The 12,486-nt window shown below is 31.4% G+C and overlaps 1 long non-coding RNA gene across 1 annotated transcript in view; it reads right to left on the bottom strand.

Moving 5' to 3' along the window:
* Nucleotides 1–897: 897 nt before the first annotated feature.
* Nucleotides 898–12,486, bottom strand: part of LOC139427294 (uncharacterized) — a 25,276-nt gene continuing 13,687 nt past the window's right edge. Inside the window, exon 3 of the long non-coding RNA XR_011638413.1 lies at nucleotides 898–1,057. This is a non-coding gene — a long non-coding RNA (uncharacterized lncRNA). The remainder of the gene's footprint in view (nucleotides 1,058–12,486) is intronic.

The raw sequence follows: 12,486 nt of genomic DNA, 5'->3' as shown, positions 1-12,486 counted from the left end.
AAGCTTTAAGCCCTTTGGGATGGGTGATTCAGAAAAGCATTCCTACAAAATTAGGATCAGGACGTAATTAAATACTTTGCTTTTACTTTAATTATTGTTAGTTTAATCATACATATAATAAATGTTAATTCAAAGTATAACTAGTTTTATTTTGAACAAAGTAATGGTGAATTGAATAAATGAGGCAATTATAACTGCACCCACAAATAAACTGCTAAAGAATTACTTAGATTACCAGTTTTATCTTTCTACCCTGGTTGATACGGTTTTATGCTGGCACGTATTTGTGACAGTCGGCGCGAAAGGGTTAAAGATATCAACCTTTTAGTGTTCAATTACTAAGAAGTTTTGAACGTGACTTGGTGAACTTGTGAAAACTTGTGAAATTGAAGCTACAATCATTAGATCTAAAGCTATCCAGTGTTGTCTGTTTTTTTAATTTATCACTGTGCATTAATAGTAAGAATTAATTGTTTACATGCTTTAAAGATGTTAACCTTTTTGTGTCCAGTTACAAAAAAGCTTCGAATGTGACTTGTAAACTTGCGTAAACTTGTGAACGTAAAGATACACTCATTAGAACAGAAGCTATTCAGTGTAGTCCGTTTTTGTATTTTGATCACTGAACATTAGTAATAAAAATGTATTGCTAACAATCTTTAAAAAAGTTAACCTTTTAATGTCCAGTTAAAAACTGTGGTCTACACATGAAAACAATTTAGTATAAGAATAAGTGTGGTACTTATTTGTTTATACCAATTTAATATTTCTCTCGTACCTATCACTTAAGCTTTAAAGAAACTCTTTACCATCATGGATGTCACATGCCCTAAAACTGTGAAAAGTAGTGACTTACAAAAAGCAAAAAATTTCAAAAGAGACAAAAATTAGCAACTTTTTTCATACTTATTCCAGTTTGCAATTGAAAGTGAATTGATACACTTTAATGAAAGATTGCAGTGCATATTTGTTTATACCAAGTGGATATTTATTTCTCTTCTACCACTTCCGCTTTAAAGAAGCACTGTACCATCAGGCATGCTACATGTACCTAAAACTGTAAAAGGAGGTGACTTACAAAATGCAAAATGTGTTAAAAAAGATGAAAATTACCAACTTTTTTATCGCATTTCTTCCAGTTTACTATCAAAAGTGAATGTATGGAATATTTTCTCGTTAAAATTATATAATTTGCGATATAAGTCATGGTGGTAAATTTGATTGATCAAAAATAAAATTTCAAAGTTTGCAAATAATATTGTTTTATTATTTGCAAAATTTGCAAATAATAAAACTTAATGACTGATAAATCTCAAGATTATACTCAAACTGGAGTGGAAGCTTAGGCTTAGCAAAAGCTGAAAATGGAAAGACTGACTGCTGAAGATCAAGAATTTGCCTAAGCTGAAAATAAACTATTAAGTTGAGCTCAACTGAAAATGTGGCTCTAGTTGAATATGAAACTCAAGCTGAGGATGCAGCTCAGGGTTTAGAATTTAGATAGTTGAAGCTGAGCTCATTCTTTTAAAACTAAAGATGAGTTGATGTTCATAAGCTGAATAAGAAATTCACGATTTTGCTGAAAATACTCTTATTTTGATGCTAATTTTCATTATGATAATGTAAGACTTATCTTGTCTCGAGTTAAAGATAAACTTCATGCTGGCTATAAAATATATTTTGCTTACTAATCACTCACTGGACATTTTACGTTCAGTAAATTAAGTACCAGTATTTTCTCTTTTCCCGTACCAGTATTTTCACTTTTCCCGGCGTGAACGTGTTAATGACTGAAGTTGTCTAGGTTCAGATGTTATTCCATCAAGTTCATATAAAGGTCAAAGACAGTCACCTTCCTCTGATTAACAAGTTCACGCCGGGAAAAGTGAAAATACTGGTCGAAGAACTATTTCAATATTAGATAATATTNTCTAATATTGAAATAGTTCTTCGACCAGTATTTTCTCTTTTCCCGTACCAGTATTTTCACTTTTTCCGGCGTGAACGCGTTAATGACTGAAGTTGTCTAGATTCAGATGTTATTCCATCAGGTTCACATAAAGGTCAGAGACAGTCACCTTCCTCTGATTAACACGTTCACGCCGGGAAAAGTAAAAATACTGATAGAAGAACTATTTCAATATTAGATAATATTTGGGAGGAGTTAATCTATACTCAACAATAACAATTCACTGTAAGGAAATTTATCTCGGCGAAGAAGCAATTCAATATAAAAATTGCATCGTTAAAAACAATTGGTAGTTATGGATTCTTATTATTCCCGTAAGAAAACTTTAAAATGAAATTTATTGTTACCAGTTTTTACTCCGGTGCGCTGCCAAGATGAGACAATCTAGCGTGACCCAATGGTGGGTCTCCCCGGCGTGAACGTGTTAAGGTATTAGGTTTATTAGAATCACTTAAAGGAGATGAAGAAAAATCACGATCGAAACAGTAGTAATTGTTAATATATCAAAACATACAATAGTATTATATCAAAACAATAGTAAATGTTTCTTGAGAAGGTATCTGTATTACAGTCGCCCTTTTCAATGGATGATTCTTTACATCACGCTGTCCCTTAGTATTGTTTTCAGATATATACTATCCAAATAATCAAAACCTTCTCTAGATAACAGTAAAATACACAAAACCATCTTGTTGCCATAATAGAAATCAAGGCGTTCCTAATCAAAACGCTCCCCATTTGAAAATGTGGTTTGTCATTATATTACTCCCAGTACTTCAAATATACTTTTTATGATGATTTTTTTCATGGATAAACTGATTTATCATTTTTAAGATAGATATCACAAATTTAATTCTGACGAAATGACATGGATTATCATTTTAAGAATGACACAATCTTTTCCCTACATATCTGAAAATATTCAAATTATTCTCGAAATTTCTTTCTTTTATTTCGATCTTTTTTCCCCCTGGGAGTCAAATTAGATCATCATTTCTAGCTGTCACTGAATTGTAATAAGGTTAATGCGATTGTTTTGATATCATCAACCTCTAAGGTAATTTGAATATGTTTGAAAATAACGTTCGTAAAGTGTGAGATGGGAATAGGAAGAAATATTTCACCCATTTACATTAATAAAATGAGTTTAAGATAGCAGCTCTGGATACATTGAATCAATCTGTTAAAAGTTTCAAAGATGTCATGAAAATTTGTAACTGACAAGATAAAATGAATTCATTTTTATGATCAGTTTTTTTATTCCTCTTTTTATAGCAAACATTTGAATTTTGTAAAAAGAAAAGTTTAATGCAATTTGATTTGATTTTTGTTACAAACCTCTAACTGCCAATTCTCACAGTTTTATATGTAGGGTGATTATAAAATAAATTTGCTGACATATAAACCTCTGACGGGCGCATATCAAAAGGAATAAAATTTTGTACAGTGCGCCAAAAGGAAAAAAATGGACCACCCTGAATAACTTTTGATCTATTGATTGGATTTTCACATTCGAGGACTCATTCTTAGTGGTTTTAGGGGGTAACCTCAAATATGCTAATTAGTACAGACGATAATTTAAGTTACGAAATCAGACATATAAACATACTTTTTTCTGAATAATCATATTTTTTTTGACAGATTTGGATTTCTGACCCCTAAAATGTAGGGGGTAGCTGCAGTCTAGGAAATATGGACCCGGTAGTTTGGTCAGGAGCCCGCGCAAAAGTTTGGGCCCCTTACTGTTAATTTTACTTTTTGTGTATTTCGCTATATTTTCGTCTATAAAAAGATAATTCCATGCAAAAAATAACTTTTCCTAAATATTTATTACTTTTTATTATATTATTTAAGAAAGGTAAAAAAATTTAATCGTATGGCGTAAATTTTTTTGAATCAGTCTAAAGAATGTAATTTCAAATGGAAACGTACAAAATGTGAGCGAAATCGGACCTGAGAAATTGAATTTCAAAAAAGCTAGATACTAAAAATTCAAGGAACTCATGAACTATTCGACCGATTTCAATCAAATTTTGTATTTTGACATGCAAAATTGCATTCTTTAAAATGATACAAAGAATTGTACACCTTATAATTCAATTTTTTTCGATTAATATTTAATAAAAAGTAAAAAATAATAAACATTTACTAAAAGATTTTTTTGTTGTTGCATGGAATAAACTTTGGCTAAGCGAATTTTATAATTGTGTGTTAAAATTTTTCTATTCACTTAAAAGAAATTTGAGGTATAGTGAAACACACAAAAAGTAAAATGAATGGTAAAAGCTTTGGAGAGCCATCCTGACCAAACTATTGGGAGCATATTTCTCGGATTACGGCTGACCCCTATATTTTGGGGATCAGAAATCCGGACCCGTCGAAGAAAATTGGATGCTTATTTATGTAAAATGCGTTTTTTCTGATACCTCAACTTAAATCGTCTGCACTTATTAATTAGCATGTTTGAAGTAATCTTTTTCAGCCATTAAGATTGAGTCCTAGAACTTGAAAATCTGATCATTTTGATTAAAAGTTATTCATGGTGGTCCGTTCATTTTTTTGAACACTGTACATAATTATTACGATCTATGCGATTAAGAATGGTGTTAAAAACGATTACTTATCTCGCCGTTACAGTTACATTGAAAAAATTCCGTACTTTTTAAATGACAATATCCTTTTTTTATCAAAAGGTAATCATTAAAGTAAAAATCTAAATTGGAGTTTGAAAAGTATTTTTATCACTAGAAATTGCGAAACTGGACTTTTTCAATTTTTCGTGACCACTAACGAGAAAAGAGTGTTCTTTATATCTTTAAAAGCAGAAAAGAAGCTATTGACATGTGAGGACGAACATGGTGACGCTCGGCGAAAGTCTAGGGTCACAATTTCTTGTGCTAAATTTATCCTCTCAACTTCAAATTGGGTTTTTTTACTGTTAGGATTACGTTTTGATTGAAATAAAGGGGCACTAATGTTTGAAAATTATGATATTTTGTTACTGTAACTGCAATCATGTGAGTTAAGCAATCGTTTTTGTCGCCAGTTCTGAGGGACAAAGGTCACAGTACATCTGAGACCAAAGGTCGCAGTACATCTACAATCATTTGTTGCAATCAACTGATATTTTTCAAAAGAAAAAATCATTAGGGCGGAAATATTTTTCACAATCTTTTATAGAGATGTCACAGGTGACTAAAAATGTAAAAAGTGGAAAAAACTTAATTCATTTTCATCTCTTTTGTATATCGTGAATCAGTTGTAACTACCACTATAACTTACAATTCAAATTATTCATATTTAAAGCTATGTATTCACTTTCAAGAGTTAACAGCCACCCCATAGACTGCTGAACTCAAACTGTCTTTTATTTTAACTTTTCATACTATTTCATGATGTATGGGATATGCATACCTGCCAACTCTTCCGGATTTTCCGGAAGATTTTATTTTAATATTTAAAGTGTTAGCAATACTCATGTTATTCCAATTAACTTTTTAAATTCTAATGATAATTATAAATGAGTTTGACCACCACTACATATTAATAATTACAATAAATATATAAAAGCATAATAATCTTTAATCAAGCGAATTTCAACGGGATCAAAATATAAATATATTTTTGAGTCAGATTGTTTTTTGCTAAATGTATTACAACCACTCTGAAAATCCGTTCTCGGAAAGAGCGAAAGTTGGCAGGTATGGATATGGGCCTTCTGCGAGGCCCAGGTGCCCAATATTTTATAAATAAAGGAAAGGAACTTTCAAGAGTAAACTAGAAAAAAATTATGTTCTAATTTCAATCTCCTTTAACCCTTTCGGGCCGACTGTCACAAATACGTGACAGCATAAAACCGTTTCAATCAGGGTAAAAATATAAAACTGGTAATCAAAGTATTTCTTTAGCAGTTTATTTGTGGGTGGGGCTATAATTGTCTGATTTATTTAATTCACCATTACTTTAGTTCAAATAAAAATTATTTAGTTATACTTTGAATTAACATTGATTATATATATGATTAAACTAACAATAATTAAAGTAACAGCAAAGTAAGTCTGTCAAATTAGCAACGACTACGTTTAAGTTACCGTTTTTTATTTAATTACAACTTGATTCTGATTTTGTACGAAAGCTTTTCTGAATCACCCGTCCCCAAGGGGTTAATATACTTTTTATAATACCACTTCCAGAGTTTTTAGTCACCTGTGATAGACTTCTTAGTATGGTCTTTAATTAATTTTTATCTAAGTCTAACTTCATTGACAAAGAAGGTTGTGTTCAAGGAAAAAATTAAAGATTAAAGTAAAAATTAATTTGTTCACATTGACTACTAAATGAACTACTAAAATGAAAAAATGTAATGAAACTTTTAAAGAACAATTTTCCATTAGCTGTATGAAAAATAATTATATAATCATAAACATACTTCAATTATTCACATTTAATTTTATGTTTATCTGAAAAGATACGCTAATAAAAAGTGTTAGATATGTAGTTAATTTACATCAATAATGAATATAGAAGAAAACTAGAAAAAAAATTCATTAATGTAATTTGATCTAATCTAATGTACTCTTCATATGATATTTAACTGATAAATTGCTTCCATGTTTTTTGCGCTGAAGGGTGCTTAGCTAGAACAAAAATATTAATGGACACAATTCATCGCGGTAACAGTTCGTCAAGTACACAATTCATCGCGTCGCCAATTCGTCGTGTGCGCAATTCTCACGGTGACTATTCATCGTGAGTACAATTCGTCGCGGTGACAATTCGTCATGAGTACAATTAATCCCAATCACGATTCGTCGCGGTGACAATTCTTCGTGAGCTCAATTAAACGCAATCACAATTCGCAGCTGTGACAATTCGTCATGAGGACAATTAATCACAATCACAATTCGTCGAAAGCAAAATTCATCGTAAACACAATTCACATGGGGCACAACTCATAGTGAGCTCAATTCCTCGTAGGCATTATCTCTAATTAGCATATCATACCGGCCAACTTTCACTCTTTCCGAGAATGGATTTTCAGAGTGGTTGTAAAACAATAAACGAAAAACAATCCGACTCAAAAATATATTTATATTTTGATTCCGTAGAAATTCGCTCGCGCAAGGATTATTATGATTTTATATATTTATTGTAATTATTTATATGTAGTGGTGGTCAGACTCATTTATAATTATCATTATAATTCAAAAAGTTAATTGAAATAACCTGAGTATTGCTACCACTTTAAATATGAAAATAAAATCTTCCGGAAAATCCGGAAGAGTTGGCAGGTATGGCATATGATTTTGGCTCAAGCAAAATATTTTTATGAATCGTAACATACTTGTTTCAGAAATATAATAGTCATAAATCGCCTTGGTATAGAAAATATTCTAGATTGTCCAAATTTAATTTTTTAAGCTTAATTACTCTCTAAAACATAATTTTAGTAATTTTTTATCTTATTTTTTCTTCACTTAATTTCAGTTTTGCCGGAGGTAATATTTGAATTAAAAGAAATTATAAGTATGATCCTCAACTAAAACTAGTATTTTTAGTTTAAAAATTTTTTTACTAATATTTAAAGCAAAATAAAAGCACCATAATCATATTTTCTAAATTTAGAAACATTGCTGTTAAATATATTTGTTTCCTTACAATAAACACTTCTAGAGTTTAGGTATCTAAAATAAATGAGCAGTGAAAACATTTACTAAAAAATTTCAGCTATCCCCGAAAACTAATGTATAAAAATTTTTTAAGGATATTTACTTAAATATTACAATAAATAAAAACATCACACCGCGATCTCCAAAGACAAATCTTTGCCGATTAGGAACAGACAATTCATTCCATTGCCAAATCAGGAATGATAAATAATCTCCCAATAACTCTTCAAGTCTTGTGACCATTAATTTAAACAAATAGAATCTCTCTTGACATTTCCACATCTGCACATTCATCATCTCTGAAAATAATCGAACGTTGAATACTTTTAAGATGCGAAGAAAAATTTTCAATTCTTCTTTTAAAACTGTGGAGATTCTTGAGGTAGTGTTGTTCATTTTTTTGTCTTCCTCTCCATCATTTGGGACGATGCTAAGTGAGTAAGTTTTCGGAAAAGAATGAAAAAGACAACCAATCAGATGCAAGTGCCTTCTTGACAGCTCCTTATTTAAGGGCTCATACGTAAATATAAGTGGATGCTTCCTCCAACTCCAAATTAGGATCCCTTTATAATGTTTCAAGAGTACAGCGAAGAGCTGAAGAGCTTTTTACTGCTTATTAAAAATAAGATTACTGAAGATAATTCCTGAAGTGCATTTTATTCCACTTTCATATGAAGTTTCAGCATAATTATAAGAGGAATCTATAATGCCAGGATTCAATACTAAGTTCCCTACAACGGATGCTAATAATGTTCTCACAAATGGCACAATTCGGATTTCAAGCAAGTTTTCTACTTCTATATAAAGTTAGATCAAAATTAACGATGTGATCTTCGATAACTGATTGCAATAAAAAGTTTTGTAAAACTGTTACAGTCCCGCAGTGAACTGATCGTAAAGACACGGTTCCCTGTAGAACAACGAAATAAAGCATCACTGAATGCGGTCAGTAAGCGGGTGGGTGACCACTTTGATCAGTCTGCGTAGAGACCGAGGGTGAGCGGTATCGATCCTCGGTAAACTGTTCTACCGCAAAGTGCTCGACTCCACACTCAGGTCCTCAGCCAACCAAACCAGTGGAGCCATCCCCTCTACAGAGGATCAAAATTGGAATCGCATGTTTCCAGATTATCCTCAGGAATGCTTCCCAGACCATCACCAACAGCCCATTGCGCAGCTCTAGAGCGACGTAGATAAATTACTTTCTAACTTAAAATCGTTACTAACAAAGCAGTTATAGTTTTGTCACACTGTGCATAAAGCTACATTTTGAAATTATCAGTGTTCACATATTATTCACATTCATATGAGGTTAGGTCATAATTCGAATGGAACTCTATAACGGAGTTGAAGTTTGTTTATACAAACACGGACAAGAGCAAAATCAAAAACTGATAACTGAGTAGAAGAGTCTCCAACGGGTTATTAAAAATTAGATTATGGAAGGTAAATCATTAAGTGCGTTTTATTCTACTTTTATATGAAGTTACATCATAATTATAAGTGGAATCTACAAGGCTTAAACTCAATGCTTATTTCTCAACAACGAATGCAAATATTTCTCTTACAGGTTTAACAAATTAAATTTCAAGTGAGTGTTCAAATTTTCTAATTTCGTGTGAAGTCATACCACAACAAGCAATGTGATCATTAATATTGATTTTTATAATAAGTTCTCTAAAATTGTTATTAATCCTCCGCGTTCTGCTCAGTTTTTATACTTTCCGGTCCTGAAATAAGTTAATTTACTTTTAAGTTACTTTTAGTTTAGTATTTTTCATTATAAGTAATTTTTTCAACACTAAATTTCAAAAATTATAAGTATGATATGAAATGCAACGTTAAGGCATCTATCTACTGGTTACTTCATCAGATGATGGTTTTGGATGATGGTCGTACATGGGGAAATGGCGGGATCCGTATTGAAAGCAGGGGAAAAATTTCTTCGTCCGAGATTTTCACGTGACCCGTAGTGGGGGACGAAACAGATACCACGCTCAAATCGCGGGAGTCTTACGCGGAGGGTTAATAATGCTATTATAGTTTTCTACATTATGTATGAAGCAACATTTTAAAATTATTCTTTCTCATTTTCATATATAATTCCTCATTTCTATGAAGTTACGTCATAATTTGAAATGGAAAATCTGTAATGCCTGAATTCAATACTAAGTTTTCAACGATGGATGCTAATACTGCTCTTTCAGGTTTAACAAATTAAGCTTCAAGCAAAATTCTCACACTTTTCTACTTTCATTTAAAGTTATATAACAATTAGAAATGTGATTAATAATAATTAATTACCACTTTCTCCAAAACTGCTAAGAATGATGTCTTTATATTTTTCTCACAATACAGAAGAAGCATTTTAAAATTATCCCTTTTATATTTATACGTTATTCCTTTCTCTTAAGAAATTACGTCATAATCTGAGGTATAATCTCAAACCGGTTTGATTATTTGTTTATATAAAGACAAAAAAGAACAGAAACTGGTAAGAAAATAATTTTATTCCAGCTTGCTTTTGGGAAGAGAAAAATATCAATAACAACCAAGATTTTTTTAACAGTAATAACATCTTTTAAAGACTGGTTCTTACCTGCGAAAATCAAGTAGTGATTTTATTTTTCTCAAACTCCAGATGTAAGCAAACCTATTTTGGCTGATGTAAGGCTCCTATACCAGGGGTGGCGAACCTTTATACACCAACGTGCCATTTTCTCTAAAAAATTGCTTAATGAGGTCATAGACGCGCCGTCAAATAATTTTGACTTCGTGATTATTGGGAAAATAATAATACTAAATACTATCAACTCAAAACTCTTTATTTACATTGAAAAAAAATACATTTTGCAATGTCGCAGTTATACAAGTTATATCAACTTAAAGTAACATCAATGTGACTTCTGCTGTTGCAGATCAGATAACCAATAACTTATGTTAGGTTCTAAGATGTTAGTTTAAGCAGGACTGCTGATTTTTTTTGCTAGTTATTTATTGTTAGCTTGTTTTTTGTGGTTATTAATTGTTTTTTTGTATTAATTTTGAATTTTCTTATTAGTAATTGTTTAATATTTTGTTTGTTTTTTGTGAATTTTAATTTAATTGTTACATATGCTTCATAGCGTAATAACTTTTGTGTAATAACAATTCATAGTGTAACAACAATTGTGATCTGTGGAGTGCCCAAAATATTGTGTCGCGTGCCATAAATGGCATGCGTGCCATTGGTTCGCCATCCCTGTCCTATACTATCAGAGCTGACCTATCAAGCAATATTGGAGCAAACAAGTTCGCACGTTAAGGTTTTTTAGTATTAGTTATGTTATTACAGAGATGCCAACTGCACCGGACAGGCCAAAATAATTTAAAAAATGGTAAATAACTGCAAAGAAAATTTTGCAAATAGTTGACAATATTTGCTTGCTTTTAAAAATGTAATGCTTGTTATAAGTACTATAAAGTGGTGAATTATGTAAGCCTACGCATTGTTTAGAAATAGTGGTGGATTAAAATCTACTAAATCGAACTTATTAAACCAAGAATTACAATTAATAAACTACCACGTGAAAATATTTATTCACTGTGCTTATGTTAGCTCTTTGCTCCAACAATAAATGATAAGTCGGCCTGTCTAATTCAGGGGCTCTAGCCTGATGTAAGGCTCCTAAACTATCAGAGCTGACCTATTAAGCAATATTGGAGCAAACAAGTTCACAAGTTAACGTTACGTTAGTACTAGTTATGTTACTACAGAGATGCCAACTGCTCTGGACATGCCAAAATAATTTAAGAAACGGTAAATAACTACAAAGTAAATTTTGCGAATAGTTGACAATATTTGCTTGCTTTTAAAAATGTAAAGCATGTCATAAGTACTATGAAGTGGTGAATTATATAAGTCTATGCGTTGTATAGAAATAGTGGTGGATTAAAATCTACTAAATCGAACTTATTAAACCAAGAATTACAATTAATAAACTACCACGTGAAAATATTTATTCACTGTGCTTATGTTAGCTCTTTGCTCCAACAATAAATGATAAGTCGGCCTGTCTAATTCAGGGGCTCTAGCCTGATGTAAGGCTCCTAAACTATCAGAGCTGACCTATTAAGCAATATTGGAGCAAACAAGTTCACAAGTTAACGTTACGTTAGTACTAGTTATGTTACTACAGAGATGCCAACTGCTCTGGACATGCCAAAATAATTTAAGAAACGGTAAATAACTACAAAGTAAATTTTGCGAATAGTTGACAATATTTGCTTGCTTTTAAAAATGTAAAGCATGTCATAAGTACTATGAAGTGGTGAATTATATAAGCCTATGCGTTGTATAGAAATAGTGGTGGATTAAAATCTACTAAATCGAACTTATTAAACCAAGAATTACAATTAATAAACTACCACTTGAAAATATTTATTCACTGTGCTTATGTTAGCTCTTTGCTCCAACAATAAATGATAAGTCGGCCTGTCTAATTCAGGGGCTCTAGCCTGATGTAAGGCTCCTAAACTATCAGAGCTGACCTATTAAGCAATATTGGAGCAAACAAGTTCACAAGTTAACGTTACGTTAGTACTAGTTATGTTACTACAGAGATGCCAACTGCTCTGGACATGCCAAAATAATTTAAGAAACGGTAAATAACTACAAAGTAAATTTTGCGAATAGTTGACAATATTTGCTTGCTTTTAAAAATGTAAAGCATGTCATAAGTACTATGAAGTGGTGAATTATATAAGCCTATGCGTTGTATAGAAATAGTGGTGGATTAAAATCTACTAAATCGAACTTATTAAACCAAGAATTACAATTAATAAACTACCACTTGAAAATATTTATTC

The sequence above is a fragment of the Parasteatoda tepidariorum genome, chromosome X2 (genome assembly GCF_043381705.1).
Source record: "Parasteatoda tepidariorum isolate YZ-2023 chromosome X2, CAS_Ptep_4.0, whole genome shotgun sequence".
Lineage (NCBI taxonomy): Eukaryota > Metazoa > Arthropoda > Arachnida > Araneae > Theridiidae > Parasteatoda > Parasteatoda tepidariorum.
This window is presented reverse-complemented; position numbering and strand designations above follow the sequence as displayed.